Source organism: Austrofundulus limnaeus, unplaced genomic scaffold, assembly GCF_001266775.1.
Source record: "Austrofundulus limnaeus strain Quisiro unplaced genomic scaffold, Austrofundulus_limnaeus-1.0 Scaffold1536, whole genome shotgun sequence".
NCBI lineage: Eukaryota > Metazoa > Chordata > Actinopteri > Cyprinodontiformes > Rivulidae > Austrofundulus > Austrofundulus limnaeus.
In genome coordinates this window covers 33,645-40,718 of record NW_013953938.1, presented here as the reverse complement: position 1 = coordinate 40,718, position 7,074 = coordinate 33,645, and positions in this window count along the sequence as shown.

Genomic DNA, 7,074 nt, shown 5'->3' with positions numbered 1-7,074 from the left:
AATAAATGAGTATAACACAAGAGAGAACAGGCTGGTCTTCTAACTACCTCCCTTCAGTGCAAACACCCATTCACAGCCAATTAGCATGACTGCTCTGTCTAGCATTAGCTACCCCTCATCTAACTTCTACTCTCATTACTGTCGTTTCTTCTCCTCTTCTCATATCCACCTCCAGCCCTTCCTCTCGGTCTCATTAAGGCAGCATCGTAACACACTGAATCATAATAGGCGCTCTATGCTGTGAAATGGCTTTAGCTCGGTTTCGTCTCATTGCTTGCAGCTGGAAAATGAGTAAACAGACAGTCTGTTCCGCTCAGACAAAGACCCACACCAACACCAACACACACAATTAGGACTGTCCATTAATCTGGTGTAAAGTAGCTTTTTCTCCCTGCCCGCCTGAAGGAATCTCTGATATGAGAAAGCAACAGCGGGGGCTAATCTATAGGAGCTGCCATGCAAAGCCATGTACTATTCACTGATAATAAATGAAGGAATCCAACCGAGGAGAGAGTTTAAGGGGAGTTGATGTAAAAATGGAAGGAATYGAAAATAGAGAAAATAAAACAGAGGAGCGATGGTCAAGCCAGGACGCCAAAGGGTGAGACAAAAAAAAACTTTCACACAATGGTTTGTCTTAAGCAAAATCCCACATAGGAACAAGCTTTCACAAATAAAGCTTCACCTAAAGAGACAAGGAACTCAGCTGCACTGAACCTGAGTAGCACACTGACAGATGTCTCCCTCGGTTCTGAAAACACAACAAAGTAACTCATCTGAACAAACCTCTTTGTGTCCTGATGCATCTCAGTAATCCAGGTAAAAAATCAAAAGGAAAAAAATTGTATAGGTCCTCTGGACGGGTTCTTCTTTAATGAAACATTTCGTCTCTCTTCCAAGAGACTTCTTCAGTCTGAGAGTTTCAGGCAAAATTCAGGCTTTTGAGTCCTACCTCCAGGTGACTGATACTCACAACGATGGCTATCGTTCACACCTAATTAACACCTATTGTTAACGGGGTGGAGTGATACTGCCAATGGCAGCGCTGTAGGAGGGGGACAACTGAAAACGGTGGCCTCCACCTCTGTTTAATGATGGACGGTCTTTCTTCACAAAAAAAATGGCTTCTTTTACTCCTCTCTCAAACCAACGTTCCTCTCTATCAAGAATGAGAACATCCTCATCTCTGGCTACGTTCACACTGCAGGTCTTAATGCTCAGTTCCGATTTTTAGAAAAAATCCGATCCGATCTTTTTGTGTGAACGTTCACATTACATTTTAAATGTGACCTGTATCAGACCCCTGTGTGAACGCTCCACAGCACTGATGTGACACGCATGCGCAGTAAAAGACGTGACGTCTCATCAGCCAGCTTGTTTGTTTACAGAGCTAGCATGGATGCTACATTTTGCGCATCGAATCAGAAGTTGTTGTTTAATCAGAGCCGATTAAATTATTATCTGACCTGCTTCCTTAGTTCAGTGTTTATATCTGAACCTACCTCTGACCGGGATGCTCCAGTGAAGCTTTTTTTTTTTTTAAAGAAACTACGAGCTGGAAAAAAGTATCGACCGAGTATCGAACTTTAGGATCGATACTCTCCGCGACCCAGGCTGGACATCGTTATTATCATACTATCTACGTGGAAAATGAAAAGTAAAAAGATGAAGCAACTGGACTTGTGTTTTGGAGCTGTAAACACACGGAGCTGCAGATTTAAACAGCAAGACTTGAGGTTAGTGTCTTATCGATCCTTCACACCCTCCTCCTGATGAAAAAGTCAGATGAATGTGACATGAGCGTTCACACTGCAGTCACTTTGAAAACATCAGATATATATCCGATTTAAAACCACATACTGAAACGGCCTGGGTCGGATTTGAAAAAATCGGATTTGTCGCGTTCAGACTGTCATAAAAAAATCGGATATGAGTCAGATGGGTCAAAAAAATCGGATTTGGGTCGGATTTGCCTGCAGTGTGAACGTAGCCTTTGAAAGAGTGACCGCTGGCCTGTAAATGAGTGAAAACTGCAGAGTTCTGGCCATTAGAATTAGTTCGTCTGTGTTGGGACATTCTTTTGAACAGTGGTTGCTTTGTTTCCCCGAGGTATAACTGGTTGCAGTCCTCCTGGCACTTAACAGCATATACAATATTGCTCTGTCTGCACTGTCCACAGAGCAGACAGTGTCCCTACAAACCCAGGAGCCAGGGAGAAAGAGAAATCACATACACAACAGGRCCTGGAGCAGCGTGGTTATCCTGACTGGGCTTTCCAGAAAGCAGACAGGAAACACAGACAGGATTCCATGCAACCTTCAGGTGAAAATGAAGACCCCAAACCCAGACCCAAACCAGTGGTTATTCCGTATGTTGCGGGTGTTTCGGAGAAACTGAGACGTTTATCTTCTAAACATGATGTCCCAGTAGCTTTCAAACCCCAAAACACATTACGGCAAAGGCTGGTTCACCCCAAAGATCCGGTGCCCCGGCACAAACAGAGCAATYTTGTATATGCTGTTAAGTGCCAGGAGGACTGCGACCCGTTATACATCGGGGAAACAAAGCAACCACTGTTCAAAAGAATGTCCCAACACAGACAAGCTAATTCTAATGGCCAGAACTCTGCAGTTTTCACTCATTTACAGGCCAGCGGTCACTCTTTCAGAGATGAGGATGTTCTCATTCTTGATAGAGAGGAATGTTGGTTTGAGAGAGGAGTAAAAGAAGCCATTTTTGTGAAGAAAGACCGTCCATCATTAAACAGAGGTGGAGGCCTCCGTTTTCAGTTGTCCCCCTGCTACAGCGCTGCCATTGGCAGTATCACTCCACCCCCTGTTAACAATAGGTGTTAATTAGGTGTGAACGATAGCCATGTGATGTGAGTATCAGTCACCTGGAGGCAGGACTCAAAAGCCTGAATTTTGCCTGAAACTCTCAGACTGACGAAGTCTCTTGGAAGGGAGACGAAATGTTTCATTAGAGAAGAACCCGTCCAGAGGACCTATACAATTTTTTTTTCCTTTTAAACCTCTTTGTGGTTCTTCAAGTTCTTTCTGTGTCTTGAAGAATCTGCTGTTTGGTTATTGTTGAAGGTGGTCTCTGTCTGCACTGTGACTGCTGGGGACTGATTGAACTTTCCTTAGAGACTGCCCAAACATATTGAAACGTCATGGGGTTCTCACTTTCTTTGCTTGAATTAAAGAAGCTCACAGTCTGCCGTAAAGTTTGACACTTTCTGTTTTCAGAATAGTCAAAGGGTCCTAACAGGTCCAACACATCAACAGCTGCATTGGAAACTAAAAGACCATGCTGAAAACTAATAATTATTAACTAAAGCTTTAAAATCCTGCTGCTTGGAGGTCAAATAGACTGTAAGTCATTCTACACTGAAACTTTGAGCCATAAAAGCAGCTTACCTGTTTGCTGTTACAGCTCTTTTACTACCTCACTCTGAGGGGCTGACTTCAAATCACCATGCCACCTCAGTCCATTCAAAAACTGCACAGACACAGCCAGAAGGCATCAAAGTCATTAATTTAATCTCATTCATTTATTAAAAATGACAGTGCACAATATTCACTATTCAAAAGAGCATAAATGTGCTGGAGCTGGCGCAATGGCTCATTTTCATCCATTGTCCTGAGCAAATTAAAAACAAGTCCACCTTGAAACGTTTTGTGAAGGTGCCTAAAGATGAGGAAGGATTGTCGAGGAGGGACTTTGGTCGAGATGGACACAACGGCATTAAGGCATATTCTAAGACTTGAATGTAAATGTGCTGACGGGGATTATCAGAAAGTGCCAGGCGGTGCTTTGGGGGCTTTGTTTCCGTGACACCGTGACGTTGGCTTTGTTTCCCTGATGGTGTGTGTGTTTGTTTGAGTGTGTGTGTGTGTGTGTGTGTGTGTGTGTGTGTGTGTGTGTGTGTGTGTGTGTGTGTGTGTGTGTGTGTGACATCCAGGCATCTGTTTCCTGCTGAAAAAGGTTAATTACATCTCCACTGCCTGACTGGATGTGCCATGCATAATCACACATGCTAATGAGACCTGTGTGTGTCTTTGTGCTTCCATGTGCACTATGTAATGCTGAAAAATATCTCAACCACTTGTTTCAGCTTTGAAATTCAATTGTTGAAGCCAGAAGAACCATGAGCACCAGCATACACAGGTAGTGTAGCTCTCCAACAGGAGACAGCTGGAAGTGCACAGTGGTGGCATTTACAGACAGACACTTCGGTCCCATTGGGGGACATTAATCAAGCCATCTGCATCTTAGTAATTACTTGTCTGAATATTAATGACTTAGAGAAGCTACAGCATCAGAGGAGGGATGCCTCGCAATCTCTGCTTTTCATTCTAACCCTTGACTCCCATCTTCACACTCCAGCTAAGCATCTGATTGGACAGCTGCTTGGTTTTAGATCGAGACCAGTTCAGCGTGAAAATCTGAGATGGGCTCAGGCCCTCCATGGCTGCTTCTGGAAATTGCTCTACACTTTTTCACTGGGCTGAAGTTTTCACTAAGTCAATCTGACATAAGCAGGCAGGTGAGGCAGCGCAGAGCTTTGCAGGCTTTTTGGTTCCAATCCAGTCTCCATGGCAGAGCAGCAATTAGGGTGGAGAGGGGAGAGACAGTGTGCTGCTGAGAGGAGTGACTGAAATAATGGCTTTAAGAGACCCTCATCTCTCAGCTCATTGTACGGCACAACTTTTATTGCAAGAAATGAATAAAGTAGATAAGATTTATTTTCTTTTAAAACACATCAAAATAAGTCTTCAGTCAGCTGTCAGCAGGGGTTGTTAAGGACATAAAAAACTCATCCATCTGATTTATCTCAAAGAGTATGGATCAGAACAACCTCATGGTTCTAGTAAGAGACAAGGTTTTGGCCACAGAAATGGAAAAATCTGGTTTAAAATGCCCATTTCATGGAGAGTTTGGATAAAAGAATGTTTTTTCCCTGAAATCTCTGTTGTAATTCTGAAACATAAGCCATTATTCAGGCTGTTGGTTTATTAAAGGAGAATACAGAAGGAAAGGTGAGAGTTCAGCTGACAGCACTGCTGTCACACCACTGTTTCTTCATCCCGCTGATACTCTTCCTCATCAACCTCTTCATCTGCAACTTGGTTCCTGTTTTTCTTCTTCAGTCTGCGGCAGAAGCCATTCAGGCCACAGAAGCAGGCGCAGGTGAAGGGCATGGCCTATCTGACACTCCACATCCACAGGAACCTACAGAGGGAACAACGGGACAAAGGAAAACATTAAAACGTTTGTCTGTGACGAATTTTGGAGACATGACACTATGAGATGAGTAGTTGTACATAGACATGAAAATCTGTAAAACAAAAAAAAATTAAAAAGAAGAAACTACCAAAAAGTCTGAAAAAATCTTTAAACTCATTGATTAAAGATGATTTGTTTTAGATTTCAATAAATTTGCAAAACTTGGCTAAAATATAAACAATGAACATTTTGCCAAATATTTGCATCATTACTTATGGTAGTTTGTTTACGTGGCGTCAACATCAAGAACACCAAGCTTCTTTACTTTAGAACTGGAGGCCAGATTAATGCCATCCAGAGGAGGTGAAAGTCTGCAAAATTCCTTCCTAAGATTTTCAGGTTCAAAAACTGTAACCGTTGTCTTATCTGAGTTTATAAGCAGAAAATTAAGGGTCATCCAAGATTTTATGTCATTAAGACATGCTTGTAGCTTAAGTAACTGGTTGGATTCATCAGGTTTCATGGATAAATATAACTGAGTATCATCAGCATAACAATGGAAATATATCCCATGCTGTTTAATAACTTTACCTAATGGAAGCATATTCAAAGTAAAAAGGATTGGCCCAAGCACTGAACCCTGAGGAACTCCATGACTAACTCTGGTGTAAGAAGAAGATTCATTATTAACATTAACAAACTGAAGTCTATTAGTTAAATAAGACTCAAACCATTTTAAAGCTGTTCCTGTAATCAAGTTCAAGTCTACGTAATAAAATATTGTGATCACTTGTATCAAATGCAGCAGTGAGAACAAACAGGACAAGTATGGACACAATTCCAGTGTGTAACAGGACAAGTATGGACACAAGTCCTCTGTCTGACTAACACATTCTCACTCCCGACTCGTCAACATATTGACACTTTTCCAAAGTTCCAACTGCGTCTTATTTTGACGCGTTGGGTGACCCCCTCACGTCAGTCCTTGCCGCCAGCGACTTCTCCGGGTTGCGCCACCAGGGGTCTTTGGGTCGGGGGTCTGAGGTTAACACGAGGAATCAGGATAAATGGTTAAGTTTAGTTACTGGGGTCAGGGATAGGATGTCTACAGCGAATATTAGATTATTTTAGGCTTTGGAACACGTAGTTGACGTGAATTTCCTACATTTTCTAAAAATTGTTAATTTTAGGTATCAGGATTAATGGTTAATTTTAGGTACTAGGGTCAGGGACAGGATGTCTGAAGTGAATAAAGGGAATTTTAGGCTTTGGGACAGTACTTTTTGTGCATTTTCTACACTTTCAGGAATTATGACAACAGATTCCATCCCATCACGTCAAAAAATTATGCAAGGGGCCTATCTGACGCATCAAAATTGGACGCAGAGGGAAACTTTGGAAAAGTGTCAATATGTGACAACTCAGGAGTGAGAATGGGTTGGTCTGACATGACAAGTATGGACACAAATCCACTGTGTAACAGGACAAGAATGGACACAAGTCATCTGTCTGACAAGACAAGTATGGACACAAGTCCACTGTCTAACAGGACAAGAATGGACACAAGTCCACTGTCTAACAGGACAAGTATGGACACAAGTCCGTTGTCTAACATGACAAGTATGGACACAAGTCCACTGTCTAACAGGACAAGAATGGACACAAGTCCAATGTCTAACAGGACAAGGGTGGAAACATATCCACTGTCTGACAGGAGAAGAATGGACACAAGTCCACTGTCTAACAGGACAAGTATGGACACAAGTCCGTTGTCTGACAGGACCAGTGTGGTCACAGGTCCACTGTCTAACAGGACAAGTATGGACACAAGTCCACTGTCTGACA